At 42.6% G+C, this 15,445-nt stretch overlaps 1 long non-coding RNA gene across 1 annotated transcript; it reads right to left on the minus strand.

The window, feature by feature from the left end:
- Positions 1–265: 265 nt before the first annotated feature.
- Positions 266–6,063, minus strand: LOC123836877 (uncharacterized). The gene is made up of 3 exons (XR_006789099.2): positions 5,801–6,063; positions 2,956–3,085; positions 266–484 (listed from the first exon to the last, which is right to left on the minus strand). It is a non-coding gene; the product is annotated as an uncharacterized LOC123836877 (long non-coding RNA).
- Between the last annotated feature and the right edge of the window lie 9,382 nt (positions 6,064–15,445).

Below are 15,445 nucleotides of genomic sequence, written 5' to 3' on the forward strand. Positions count from 1 at the left end.
TGTGTCCTCTCAACCCACCCCAAAGCTCATTAGACTGGATCTAATTATAAATCTAACCTCTTCCCCACATTCCACATGTTTTCAAGACTTGGCTAGAATCTCATCTGCCCTTACTGCTACTTGCCTCCCAGGATGTGAATGTCCAGTGTGTGTCTTTCCCCAGATCATGAACTTCCGGGCACGGGGCAGGTGCACACTGTTGGATCTGCCCCTTCATCCCTTTCTCTGCCTGGGATCCCACCACCTTGTCACTCCTTACCTTGGCACCCAGCAAAGTGGTCTTTTCTCTCAAGGGTTTTCGGTAATTGTTGAATTTCATCTAATTGCAGGCTCTGGTCAATCAGAAGAGTCAGAGACGTAGCAGATGAAGTTATCATACCAGGCTTTTGTGAGGAGACAGACATTCACTGGATCCCCCGGGAGAGGTGAGTTTGTTTTTCTAAACCTGAATGGCACTTTGCAAACAGGGTATCACTCTAGAGACCTGAAAATGGTAGAGGACTTTGAATCAGCTTCCTTACTCACAAGGAATGATTCACCCTGGAAGAAAATCCGACTGAACGAGTTCTTTTCATACAGGAAAAAAAAATCTCATTAACTTGGGCTTCAGTAATCAGATTTCAAAATAGCAGTAATACCCAACATTTGAATAGTGCTTTTCTGTTTATAAAGAGCAATTTCACATACTTAAAACCTATTTCATCCCAACACAACCTTTTGAGGCACGTATCAATCCCAAACTGAGGCAGAAATAAAATCGGTGAGGGTAGGCAGTTCTCCAGCCCCGGTCTTTTAATTTTTTTCCTCCATGAAACCACACCTGACTGAAGGCCATCATCAGATCAGAGTTACAGATCACTTAGCCGCAGACTCCTCTTAAGCTTAGAGTCTTTCCAAACCTTGACTAGAAAGTGGTGAGGTCAAAAGCATGCTTTAGTAAGCAAATTAACAGTGCAACAAAAATTAAGTGGAGAATTTTTAAATCACTTCAGCGAATAGACTTGAGAAATGTGCTCCTGGAGAAGCCGGGTTATTAGGAAATAGAAATAAACCAGAGGTGTCAATGAATTAATGATAAATCAGAGACACTGCAGAATACTAGTGAGTGAGCTGTGATAATTCTACTACATCTTTGTTTATTTGCTAAAACGAGTCCTTGAAGGATTGTTAGCAAACACCACTTCATTAGCCTAACTTGAGTTTATATGTGCTGGAAGGCAATAAAAATAGTATTTCTTTAACGTGGAGCCTATAAATGCAAACTTTTTATTGATTTAGTCTGGTCTCTCAACCAGTTTTAAAAAAAAAAAACGTGACACTCGACTGTATTTCTTTGTCAGACTTGGCTCTGAGACCGCAGCTTGTGAGTACCTGACTTTATCAGGAGAGGTCTAAATCCTAGCCTTTCACAGGAAAATAGACTCTCTGTCCCGTGCTATAGAACGGAACTGTATAATCACTTTATTTTTCTTAAGAAAATTCAAGGACCACAAGCATCACATGCCATGAATTATAAAAGAGCCAAATCTTGGTTTTATAAGATTTCAGGGCAAAGCACAGAAGAGCAAAGAGTGTTGTAAAAGCTGAAATAAAGGCTTTTTATGGAGGAGGAAATGTTGATTTTTAGAAATCTGTCTTTTCTGGAGAGTTTTTGTGAAGCCACAAAAATGAAACCTAATTCGTTGCGTGAACTCACGAAATGATTACTCTCTCTGTTGCTTTGGGTTCCCTGGTTTATGGTGGGTCCCTCCCTAACCAGATCCTTCAGCAAGCTTTACAGAGCAATGATTAAAATCCAATTGTCTTGGAAGCTTTCATGTCTATGGTTGGTACGGAGCTTTGCATGCTTTGCACACTTGACACTCTGGGATCGGATTGCTTTTGTTTTCCTGAAAAGAGACGTAGTGTCCTTCAAAACCTATTTCATCCCAACACAACCTTTTGAGGCACGTATCAATCCCAAACTGAGACAGAAATAAAATTGGTGAGGGTAGGCAGTTCTCCAGCCCCGGTCTTTTAATTTGGGAAAAGGTAAAGCCAGGTCTTCCTCATTACCATTTCTGTAGGAGGAAATAGTCCTGCCTCTCCTTTTATGTGAGAGATGAAAGAAGAAAAGATAAAAATCTTTTTAGCTGTTGCCTGGAGTTTAACCTGCAGTTTGCGAGTGTTTTTCCAATCACAGTAACAGACTTTGCATGAGCAAGGTGCCGGCCAGAGGAGCCCTGGAAACTTGACCTGCCAACCCTATACCAACAAAAATATGTCAAGAGCCATCTTCCAGGGAGTGCTTTATTAGTCTAGACAACAGGGAAGTTTCCGGACAGAGAGGCAGATGCTAATATAGGAGACTATCATCTGGGCTGTGAGACTGTCTAGTTCTTTTTTTTTTTTTTTTTAAAGATTTTATTTATTTGAGAGAGAGAATGAGAGAGAGAGAGTACATGAGAGGGGGGAGGGTCAGAGGGAGAAGCAGACTCCCCGCCGAGCAGGGAGCCCGACGCGGGACTCGATCCCGGGACTCCAGGATCATGACCTGAGCCGAAGGCAGTCGCTTAACCAACTGAGCCACCCAGGCGCCCGAGACTGTCTAGTTCTTATTGCTGACACCCTCCCCGCCCCTGAAAGCATCCTGTTACCTCCTCATCTCCAAGTCCACCCACACATTATCCTTGTGGTACACCCTGGCCCTCAGGCTCCCACTCCTGATCTCCAGTCTTCCGAACGTCCCAGATGGCAAGTCCTCTCACACTTGAACGTGCTTTCGCATCTCCTGGGACCTTGTTAAGATTCCGATTCTGATCGACTAGGTCTGGGGTCGGATGTGAAATTCATTTCTAACAAGGGCTCAGGTGACACCGATACCGCTGGTCCATGGAACACACCTTGAGGAACGAGCTTCTAGACAAGCTAACCTTTGTTGTGCATTTCCTCCCTTGGTTAATATTGAGCACTTACCCCCAAATTTAGAGAATTTGTGTTTCTTCTTCAGAGCCTAGTGACATAAGAGCATGTGCTGTGGCACCAATAGATCTGGGTTGGTCCTGGATCTCAGTCTCCTCATCTGTAAAATGGGCAGTAATAGTCCCTGCACACAGAATAAGGCAGAGGAAAAACAAGAAAGTGCTTGTGAGTATAAGCCCTTGTAAGTGCCTTGTAAATAGTAGTGAACCGGTAATATCTCCCAGATACAGTGAGAGGGAGAACTTTTAATCCCAGGACTTCAGTGTCCCACCCCGTAACGAAGGAGAAATTACTATTGGTTGTTTGGTTCATTCATTTGGTTCATTACCAATGGGTAGAGTTACTGTGTCCCAAAGGCAAGTGTCCAAGCTCTTCCTTCCTGTGTTTCTTGTCTCAGACCTGGGCAGGGCCTGGATCCTGGGGGCAGTCCAGCCCTGTTCATTCCATTTATTTTCTATCTTCTCCTTGCATGGAGCTGAAAGTAACTTTCTCTGCAGAATTGGCTTGTTGTCTTGAACTTGCTCCTGACCTCCTCATCCCAGTATGCTCCATCTGAAATTTAAAATCTGGAGGGATGGGGCGCCTGGGTGGCTCAGTTGATTAAGCGTCCAACTCTTGATTTTAGCTCAGGTCATGATCTCTGGGTTGTGAGATCAAGCCCCAAGTCAGGCTCCATGCTGGGTGTGGAGCTTGCTTAAGATTCTCTCTCTTCCTCTCCCTCTGCCCTTCCCCCCTCCCTCTCTAAGAAAATAAAAAATAAATAAAATAAAATCTGGAGGGAGTTGGAGGAATAGAAGCAGGAGATCCCCATTTTGTCTTGGATTTGAGCTCATCTGCAATCTATTAATAAAGTAGAACCTACTTTCTGGGTCCCCATAACTTAAGAACAAAATAACAATGGTTACAGAACGGCAAACCCTGGATTTGTTTATTTGGTGGGTGCCATAGCGGAGATACAACGTGGACATTTGACATAGATTTTTTGGTATCTGTGAAGAGACCAGCACTGATCAGAAAAATGTGACAACAACCATCACTTTATCTAGAAAGCAGGGATGTACCGAAATCTTTACTGGCACCTACACCCCTCAGGGCAGACATTGTGGCTGATCCCACGATGGCCCCCCAGCCCTCAGCCACTGTGGAAGAGCAAGGAGGTTTGGAGAATTGTTCTCTGTTTCAGCTCAGGACTTGACCAGTTTAAATCAGTCACGGTAGTCCCCACTCCCCAGGCTAGTTACTGATTCAGGAACCCAGGCCCCAGTTGACAGGTGGGCACATGGCTTCTTGGGCCCAATCAGGCAGAAGGGAAGGACTCTTGATTCTCTCTCTCTTTTTCCAAACTCGAACAGAGAATCGTGCCGACTTACTTCTTCCAGGAAACCACCCAACCACTTCGAAGGAACCAGGATGGAGCTGACCCCATGGGGGCGGGGGGTGGTCCTTCATGCCATCATGAAAATGCTGGGTCAGTGAACTCTGAAACTGCTTTGGTCAAGGCTTTCCATTACCTGTAGCTGAAAGCATCCTAAGGGATGGATTTGCCACATCCACAGCATCCCGATCGTTCCATTATGGCCATCTACTCATTCATGCATTTACGAATGAATTTACAAACTCATTTTCAGAGCATCTATTGTGTGCCAGGCTCAGTTCTAAGTATTAAGGATATAATCACAAATTAGACACAGTTCCTAAGCTCAAGGAATTCCTGAGCTCCTGTTCTAGTGGAACAGATGGAAGTATAAATAGATGATTATAATCCACTGCAATAAATGTAAGTAGAGGATACAGGATGAGCCTGTTGGCTGAAGCTGAACCACCATGACTGAGCAGATAGGCCTTAAATGAAGGGTGCTGGGGGTGCAGGGCTGCAGAAGTGTCAGATGAAGAGGGATTGATTCTCCTCACAGTGGTGCCTTGGAGAGGTTCACCCACCATAACACCAATGAATCCCCATTTCCTTCTGACTGTTACAATGAGGGGGAGAAGGCAGAGGCCTGTTGCAAATCCACTAGGACATCAGTCTATGCAGGCTGTTCCTCAGCCCCTGCTGTCCCATCACATTGTGATCCCAAATTTGGCAATAGCATCCAAGTACCTATCATTTCTCATTGGCACATGAACACATCGACTGTCATTTCACACTGAAGTTACTTAATTCTTGATTGGAAGATGTCTGAAGCAGGGGGAAAAGTGTTTTTAAGGGCCATGTGCAGATTGAAGGAACAGGCTTTGAACTTGTAAAAAGCATCATTAATATAAAGAATGTTTCTTTTCACCGGCACTTGTTAATATTTCTTGATCATGCCACAGGGAGAGCGTTTGGAAACATTAACCACTGAAAAGACACAGATCCGGGCCCATGGGCACATGGATACATTTACAGTTATTACAATGAGAACATTAACTATTCACATGGAACACTTAAGAGAATACATTACAGGGCACCTGGGTGGCTCAGTCGGTTAAGCATCTGCCTTCAGCTCAGGTCATGATCCCAGGGTCCTGGGATCGAGTCCCATGTTGAGCTCCCGGCTCAGCAGGGAGCCTGCTTCTCCCTCTTCCGCTCCCCCTGCTCCTGCTCTCTTGCTCGCTCTATCTCAAGTAAATAAATAAAAGCTTTAAAAAAAACACCAGAATATGTTACACATTGTAGTAAGGACCCAGTTATATTCCTCTGACACATGAAGATACAGTAAACAGTCTGTCTCTTCTCTTCCTCTGGTAACAACGAGGTGAACCTTTCACAAACCCTCTTCACGAGCTCAGAGGATTTCTTTAACTTTGTTAGTTGCTACCACCACGGGAGTCCCTGAGTCCACAAGAGGTTTCTTACCAGACTGTTCCTCGTCCTGCTATCCACAGCTTCCCACAGCTTCTGGCCAAGGAGTGAGGCTAACAAAGCTTCCTGCAAAAAAACATCTTTGGTTCCAAAAAAACTCGTTCCAGAATTGCTGTTTTTAGAGACTTGAATTTTGACTCCCAAGAGATTTCATAAAGATGTGAATTTTATCTGCTGCCAGATATGTTCATAACGTTTCTTTCCTTATACTCAGGATTTGTAGAGTATCAACAGAAAAAAAAAATGCATTTTTTTTCCAGCTAGGCTGCATTGTTCAGCCTAAACCATTTGCCGTGTGTAGACACATCTGGAATTACCCAATGTCATTCTTTGCCTCAAACAAACCAGAATATATATAAGAACGTAAGTTATAAAAATATCTTTGACTCACAGCTGAATTCACATCATTGTTGATTAGAGCCTGACAACCTAAGATGACTATAAAAGGAATAATAATTTACAATGCTAAGTAGTTACTTTTAATGTGACCACAAAGCTTCATCTCCCCTGTAATCTTTATCAGTACATCCATATTTTATGTCATATTTTTCACATATAATATACCACCAGGACCGCTTATTGTCAGAAGAGAGGTTTTGCTTTTTTAGAACTGAGGTTTTGTCTTTAGACTGTGATTAACTCATTAATATTTTGAAAATATGTTCAAAAAAAATTTTTTTTTAGTTCACTGTTTACCCGGCTAGAAGATTCTGGGGAGTAATGCCTTTTGTGCTCATGCATGCACAGGTGTATAAGAACGGCTGAAAACAAAGGAAAAGAGAACATTTTCTTTCCTCTGATCATGGGCTCCATTTTCTCCCCCAGCTTCAGCTCTGCACTTTGAGCTCCACGTGGAGAGTCTCTGTGGAAGTTAAAGGTCCCCGATGGCAGCTGAAGAAACAAAGGCATAACGACAGGGAGGCTGGTGTAATCACCCTGGACGTGAGGTGATGAGTGTGAACTGCCTGGCTCCTGGCTCTTCACTGGCCACCTGTGTGTCCTTGGTGAAGTCACACACCTTCTCTGGGTCTTGGTACCAATTCTTTTGCTTTTAAGTTTAAAAGGCACCTTGATGTTGTAAGATAAAACAGATGTGAAAGCAGATGTAAACAGGAAGAAAAGATTCTCCCTGCTTTCACGCTCAGCTAGATAAAAGGCCCTTTCTCCAGTCTGAAGAGGAAGGCAAGATTTGAAGGAGAAAAAAAAAAAATCAAGAAAACTTAGAAACGGGTCTCTGGCTCCTGCCGGGAGGATGCCTGAGAAGGCAGGAAAACGTCGCAAGAGATGTGCCCATGTGAAGTTTGGGGATCTAAGAGTAGAGAAGTCCCCTCCCCTATAGATCCATCCAGAAGTCCCAGAGTCCTTCTGGCTGAAGGGTGGTGAAGAACGGGGTGATTACCAACCACCCCCAGAATGGCATGTTCTGAATGAGGATATGGGGGCTGTAGCACATCTCCACATTCCCAGGGTCCCAGGTGAGAGGAAAACACTACCGGAGTGTGAGAGACATACAGTAATGAGAGGCCACTGGGCCTGCCGTGGGGCTGAAGGTGGGAACAAGGATGAGGTAGGACAGGTGGCAGAGAGCCAAGGCAGGGCAGAGTCAGCATCAGCAGAATGTCAGGGTCTGTTACGGTTCTCGAGAGAAACAGAACCAACAGGAGATATAGGTATCAATATATATTGATATCTAGAAAGAGATGTATTAGAAAGTGTTGGCTCACAGGATTATGGAGGCTGAGAACTCCCACGGTCTGGCATCTGCAGACTGGAGACCCAGGAAGCCTGGTGATGTAGTTTGAAGGCCCAAGAGCCAGCGAGCGGATGGTGTAGATTCCAGTCTGAGCCTGCAGGCCTGAGCAGTAGGGAGATTGACGTCCCAGCACAGCAGTGAGGCAGAGCGCAAATCCTCCCTTCATCCACCTTTTTGTTCCATGCAGACCCCCAACAGGTTAGATGATGCCCACCCACCCTGGGGAGGGCAATGAACTTTACTCATTCTACCGATTCAGATGTTAATCTCTTCCAGAAACACCCCCAAGGGCACATCCAAAAATACTATTTAACCAGATATTTGGGCATCCTGTGATCCAGTCAAGTCGACACATAAAATTAACTATTACCCTGGGTCATTATTGAGAGCAACATCTCTCCATCTTGGGGGCTTCTGAAGTTCCCAATGCCAGGGCCACGGCCCTGTCCAATTAATCACCATCTCTGATGATGATATCCAGGCATTACTATGTTTTACATCTACCCACAGAATTTCAATGTGGGGTCAAGGTGGGGAACCACCAATCCATTTTGTTCTGTACACCCCTACTACTTGTTCAGTGTGGTCCACAGACTAGCAAGTCAGCATCATGTGGGCGTGTGCTAGAAATACAAAACCTGAGGTCTCATCCCAGGCCTTCTGTTCAGAATCCACAATTTAACATGATCCCAGGGGCTTGTATACACGTTACAGTTTGAGGAGACTGCTGCTCAGTCAGGGGTGAAAATCAGATGAGATAAGGTTAACCTAAGGCCCACGTGGGGCTTAGATCTGTGATTTCCAGCCTTGTGGAATGTTTAAAAATACAGATGCCAGGGCAGCTGGGTGGCTCAGCTGGTTAAGCGTCCAACTCTTGATTTTCGCTTAGGTCATGATCTCAGGGTTGTGGGATTGAGCCCCACATTGGGCTATGCACTCAGCGAGGAGTCTGCTTGGGATTCTGTTTCTCCTTCTCCCTCTGCCCCTCTGCCTGACTTTCTCTCTCCCCCCACCTCAAATAAATAAATAAAATATTAAAAAAATACTAATGCCAGGGCCTCAAACCAGCTCTTTGAGATCAGAATGTCTAGATGCGGGGAGAAGGTCTTGGCTTTGTCATATTTTAAAATCACCTTGGTTGATGTTAATAGGCAGCCAGGGTTGAGATCTGCTGACTTAGACCCAGAAGCTGAAAGCTCCTTCCCTACAGATACCTCCAGGAGAGAAGGGTAGGGAATAGGCCAGGGGGGCATTTCAACATGGATGAGACCCACTTACAAGTCTGAATTGACTTAGAAGTCACTGCAACGGACTGAGTTCACGTGGAAACTACTGGATTAAGAATCTGCATCTGATAGAATAGGGCTTGGAGACAGACCATTGCACTGAGTTTTATAGAGGTAAGGATGCATTTCTGCAAGCCTGAGCCTGTGGCTGTGAAATGGCTCCACATGCTCAATGCCATCACAGTGCCTGGCACATAGTACTTACCCAACCAATGGTTATTATTTTTAAGCAGCTAATATATAACCACAATACTTCCTTTGGTTTCTGAATGTGAAGATGGGTATCTTGCAACAGTTTTAGAAACTGTCTCTGTCAATGTCCTCTCCTTCATTCTCTCTACCAATAAACTGCAATTAGATGTAGATCAGGTCTTCCCCTGCTACTCTTCATGACACTTATCAACCCCGTCCTATTTAGTCTCTGTCTCTCCATGCTGCATTTTGTGTGATATTTCTTCAAATCTGTTTTCTGGTTCACAAATTCTTTCTTAAATTGGGCCTATCCTGCTGGTAGTAAGTCCTTTAAGCTTTATATTTTATTATATTTCTATTAATAAAATAAGTACTTCTTTCCTTTCCCTGTTTCTATTATTTTATTGTCTCTTATTTATACTTTGAATCTTTTTTATACCCTTAAACAATTAAATCATACTTAATTGGTAGTCTTTGTCCAACTCTAAAATTATTAGGAGTTTGATGTTGCTATGTGTTGTTTCTGCTGGCTCTTGTATGTTGCATGTGGTAGCTTATCTTTGTAGTGTGTGTGTGTGTGTGTGTGTGTGTATTTGTGCATGTGTGTGTGTCTGTAAGTTCATGCTTTACTTATAGAAATTCTTTGAGCTTTGGGAAGTCATTCCTTTAGGCTTATCCAGCAAGTATTTTTGTTGGCTTCTTCTAGGCTGCAGTGGGCATTACCAACCCATGACACTTCAAAAGAACTTATTAGCTTGAAGTTTGCAGGACAACACAGGTAGAGTGAATTTGAGCAGCAAATCTGCAAAAGAGTCAGCTTCCAGCTACTATTGTTTGGAGTCAGACTTGTCTCCCTTCTACGCAAAGCCAAGCTGGAAACATTTTTCCTTGCTGTCTCTATCTGAGAGGTGGATTTATTTCTGGTAGACCTTTATAATGTGGGCCCTTGTTTTTATCTTTTTTGACCCTGCACCCCACTCAGCTGTCAGAGCAGAAGTTTCTGGTCCCCAGGGTCAACCCCTACTCCCAGGGTGAAAGCCAGCTTCAGTGTATGCTTACATCCCCGCATTTCTGCTTTCGCTTGGTGCTCGGCCTCTGTGTAGAGGCTGTCCCTTATTGCCAGCTCAGTAATGCATTTTTCAATGATTTTTTAAAAAAACTTATCCAGCATTTTCAGTTGTTTCACAGGGTAGGTTGTCTGGAGTAACTCATCTACAATATTGTCAGATATGGAAAACCTCTTAGTAATTTCTGTCCTATCAAAAAAAAAATTGTTTTTGTTTTTGTTTTTGTTTTTGTTTTGCCAGCTTTCAAGGCTCAGGAAGGTAAGCTGCAAAATGAAGACATCTTTCAGAACACCAAGGTGTTGTTCAGAGAACCAACATTGAAACTTATACTCCTCCTCATCATTTTTCAAAGTGTTGTTTTGTAGGAATGGAATAGACAAAATGAAATTCTGTGAAGTTCTTTGCATTTGGAAGAGTGTTGGTTATTTAAATTTCTGCAAAAACAGCAAGACTCTCCCTGAGCCAGAGGGCCACATGAAAATGGAAACAATAATCCTATCCTGATACTGATTTAGATGTTGACAGAAAGCTGAGTGTAGAACTCTGTTGCACATCACAAGGATGAAAACTCATTTACCTTTGTGGAGGCCTCTAATGAAAATTTGAAAAACCATCCCATAGACAACAGTAATATCACTCCCCAAAAATAATTGCTTTGATAAGGGTCATCTTATTAGATGACTGTTAGGCCAGTGTATTTTTTAAGTCCCTTAGTTTCTTGGGTCCGCACAGGACAATATAAAGACTTCCTAGTTGAGTTATTCAACTGGCCACAGAGAAGTCTACAGAAGTGTCTGAGATGGACCATGTTTCTACTTCAAAAGATTAGAACTACACATTCTTCAAAAAAGGTAAAACATGTTCCAGAACCATGTTAGGTAACACGCTACAGTTGTCTGCATAAAATAAACAAGTCATCCTACTTGAAAGCTCCTTCTTCTTGACCAACGCCACTGTGGAGATTTTCAGTGTCTGGAGTTTTTAACAAGAGTTGCCATCCAGGTTTAATTTTTTCCACAGCTTTTGAAATTGTTGATTATATCTAGAAAATGAGGATAAGAGAGAAATTTATTTTAAACTGGATTTGACAAATACCAACTAGGCTGATCTCCTTACAGCTGATGAGATGCAGGCACAAAGAAGTCAGGACACAACCGGTGAACAGGAACAGGCCCATCCCAGGGGCGTTCACCTGAGCCTGGACCATGGCCCACATACATATTGACCCTGTCATGCCTCTCTTCTCACCTGCTGTTGGCATTCTTGATGGCGTGTTCTGTGTTGGCTCATCTTCCTGCGTGGTTCCTTTACCCAACATAGCCTTGACATATAACAGCCCTCCCTCCCCCACCCAGGTGTTTTATCCTCTTCAGGGCAGCAACTGATATGGTCTATGCCAATAAAACAAACATTTTAAAAATCTAGACTAGCCATAAGTTACATAATTTCCTTAGATGTTCTGAATTCCTAAACACTCTTATCTGACTTTATGATAAGATATGATACCACAAATACATTCTTTGAAAGACTTTTCAGCCAGTAAAAATGAAGGACAAATTAACTTTTGACTTTAAGGAATAAGCAAAAACGATGCTCAGTGTCATTTTCCCCATTGCAAAAGGACTGAATGGTAAAATAGACATAAAGTTTATAATGCTAACCATTGTTAAGTGTACAATTAGTAGCACTGAGAACAGTAATGTGGTTGGGCAATCATCATGGCTATTCCTTTCCAGAACCCTTTTATCAACCCAAACTGAAACTCTACCTCTTAAACAATACTTTCCCAATACCCTCTCTCCACAGCCCCTGGCAACCATCATTCTACCTTCCATCTCTATGAATTTGACTGCTCTAGGGACCTCATATAAATGGAATCATGTATTTGTCCTTTTGTGCCTGACTTCTTTCCCTTAGCGTAATGTCTTTGAGGTTCATCCTTGTTGTAGCCTGTGTCAGAATATCCTTCCTTTTTGGGGCGCCTGGGTGGCTCAGTTGGTTAAGCGACTGCCGTTGGCTCAGGTCATGATCCTGGAGTCCCGGGATCGAGTCCTGCATCGGGCTCCTTGCTCAGCGGGGAGTCTGCTTCTCCCTCTTACCCTCCCCCCTCTCATGCTCTCTTTCTCTATCTCATTCTCTCTCAAATAAATAAATAAAATCTTAAAAAAAAAAAAGAATATCCTTCCTTTTTATGGTTGAATACTATTCCATTGTATGGCTAGACCACATGTGGTTCATCCATTCATCTGTTGATGGATAATTAGTTGTTTCTATCCTTTTGGCTAATGTGAGTAGTGCTGCTATGAACACACTGTGCAAATATTGCCTGAGCCCCTGCTTTCAATTCTTTTGGGTGGTTTCCCAGAAGTAGAATTTCTGGGTCGTATGGTAGTTCTATGTTTAATTTTTTGAGGAGCCACCATATTGTTTCCCACAGCAGCTGTACCATTTTACATTCCCACCAACGGTACACCAGGGATCCAGTTTTTCCACATCCTCACCAATACTTGTTGTTTTTTTTTTTAAAGATTTTATTTATTTATTTGAGAGAGAATGAGAGAGAGCACATGAGAGGGGGGAGGGTCAGAGGGAGAAGCAGACTCCCTGCCGAGCAGGGAGCCCGATGCGGGACTCGATCCCGGAACTCCAGGATCATGACCTGAGCCGAAGGCAGTCGCTTAACCAACTGAGCCACCCAGGTGCCCAATACTTGTTTTTTTTTTTTAATGATAGCCATATTAATGGATGTGAGTGGTACCTCATTGTGCTTTTGATTTTCATTTCCTTAATGATTAGTGATGTGGTTTTTTATGCTTTTGTTGATGATGTATTTCTCTGTGTCTGTTTGTCTTGAGGAGGGACTCACTTGCCAGGGGGTACTTTTGATTTTTGGAGAACAGATAAAGCTCAAGCTTTCCCATTATTTTTGGGGGGGGAGGATTTAATGCACCTCAATTGTCCAGATTTGAGGAGGCAACAAAGCTTCTGGATGCATCATCTCAATTCCTTTAATTCCCAACGAGAACCATGCACCAGACATTTCCTTCCTTTTGTTCTTTGTCTTTAAGCACCGCTTTTAGGGTGGGCCTCCACCTAGCTCAGCCAGCATGAACAACAGTGTGAGACTTACCAGCTCCTGAGGACAGGGAGACGACCCCAGGGCTCTGCTCAAGTAGGCTGTGGTGCACACATGTATCACCATAGAGGAAAGAAGCGTTAATGTATCAAGGGCGATACCATATAGAAGAAACCATGCCACACAGCAGAGTTATGACAAGAACAAATATCTCCATTTGGACTGTGCTCAGGAAAACTGATGAGTTGCAGTACAACAATGGGGCTGGAGAAATCGTTTCTTCATGAAGGATGGGCAAAACCGGTTAAAAATAGTTGGAGATGTCCAGGAATCAGAATGCGGGAAGGAGCCTGACAGTTGCCACAGGTCTGACTTTTATTAAGTTGTTTTCAGAGATGTGTTGGGGGAACAGAGACTTCTTTTCTGTGGCAAGTTAGCTTGGGCAGAATTTACTAGAAAGCTATGACTTGTATTAACTAAGGGACAAGCCTGACGAAACAATTAGATTCTCTTTCGTATGGGCCTCAGCCAGAACTAGAACCTGCCTAAACCGACGTCAAGTTCACTCATTTCAAATAAAAAAGTATGATCTGAATTACTCAATACTGTATTTTACAATAGGTGAAGTTTTAGCCAGTAATATACGCTAACACAGTTTTCAATTTGTACTGTAATTAGTACATTAAAGGCAAATAGTGCTAAGGGTGTTTTGCATTCTTGAAAGTTAAATAACCCACCTAAAACCTTATTCATATTTAATTTGCTAAGCAATCTGTTTCTTTGTAGATGGCACAAAGGTAAAGTTTAGCTCAGTTCTTGTGTGCTTTAGTGGGAATTTAAATTATTGAGATTTTACTGTGGAGACTGAATCAGCACGCTGGGTTGAGACTTCTATTGTGAACATCTAATTATCCCAGTTTCAAGAATATTGCCTTTATAATGTTAAATAATAACTCACTTCACAGTTTCTTTTATTTTTGTTCAGGGAAAGACTCTAAATCCACTTTATTATATTTTGGTTTTGAAGTTATGTTTTAAACAATCCATAAATTGACAATTTGCCTATGGGGCTTGTCTTTTATCTTAAAGTTGGAGGTTTCCCTGAGGCCCCACAAAAACATCAAATGATATCAATAGTAATTCAACATTGTATGTGGCTCACTCTTTCTTCCTTTCTTTCTTTCCTTCCTTTTCTTTTCTCTTCTTTCATTTTTCTTTTTCTTTCTGTTTGGTCATTTGGCACTCAAATACAATAGACATTGTTAAGAATCCATTCTATAAAGGATGTGGTTTGCTGATTCCACCAGCCAAGATGCTGGAATGTTGGTGGTGATTGCCAATTTTGGTCATGTGGTTCAGATCTTAATTATACTTTGAGCAGGGCTGATTCCCACTCTAGAACTACATAGAGTTTTCTGAATTGTTTATAATGCAGAACCCAGCATATAGCATGCAGAATGGGTGTAGCATGCTCCTGGTGCTTTCCAGCAATCCCCTAGCAGGGAGAAGATGAGACCTTTCCCAGGTGTCACTGACAGCAATGCTTCTGTCCTGCTTCTGTTCTTGGTCTTCTCTCCTTGTCTGCTCTTTTGTAGCCATCGGTCCTTGTTCTTGATCCATCCTGGCCCAGTTGTTCATGTTGGTCAGTTTCCAAGAAACCATTATATTGGTTATCTGAAATAATATTTATAAAAATTTCTGTGTTTTTATTCCTCAAAGTTAAACTTTAAGAAAACGAGAGATTCATGCAGGTGCTTGAGTTGCAATCTCCAACTTCGGAAAATGTTGCAGCAATTGCCAGTTAAAAAATATTTCCTCTGTGCAGTGGAGAAGGAGTGCTGGTGAATGGTTCTAGATTTCCTTTTGTTGGGAAGGGCATAACTTCATGGAGGCTTTGCCTTTAAGCATCGCCCCCTGTTACTCAGGACACCTCTCCTTGAATACTGTCCCCACATATTATCTGTAGGGAAGGAAAAATTTTCTTCCCTTCTAGGCTCTTTGGCTGGTCTAATAATTAAATTGACATAAGATGAATTAACAGGAGAAAACCAAATTTAATTTTGTACATAGAGGAGATCATAGAAATATGACACTCAAAGAAATGACCAAAGTAGGCAGCTTTTATACATTTTAGACAAAGAAACAGTAAATTTGTGAAGAATTGACAAGGCAAAAAAGTTTGGCCTTGGGGTAGTAAATCTGTTTCTATAGTCTTCTTGGCCCTGAATTCTCTCTTTGGTGATAAGAATGTCTCTACTACCTGGT

The sequence above is a fragment of the Mirounga angustirostris genome, unplaced genomic scaffold, assembly GCF_029215605.1.
Source record: "Mirounga angustirostris isolate CCGP_5_RB_7025 unplaced genomic scaffold, mMirAng1.0.hap1 SCAF_8, whole genome shotgun sequence".
NCBI classification, from domain to species: domain Eukaryota; kingdom Metazoa; phylum Chordata; class Mammalia; order Carnivora; family Phocidae; genus Mirounga; species Mirounga angustirostris.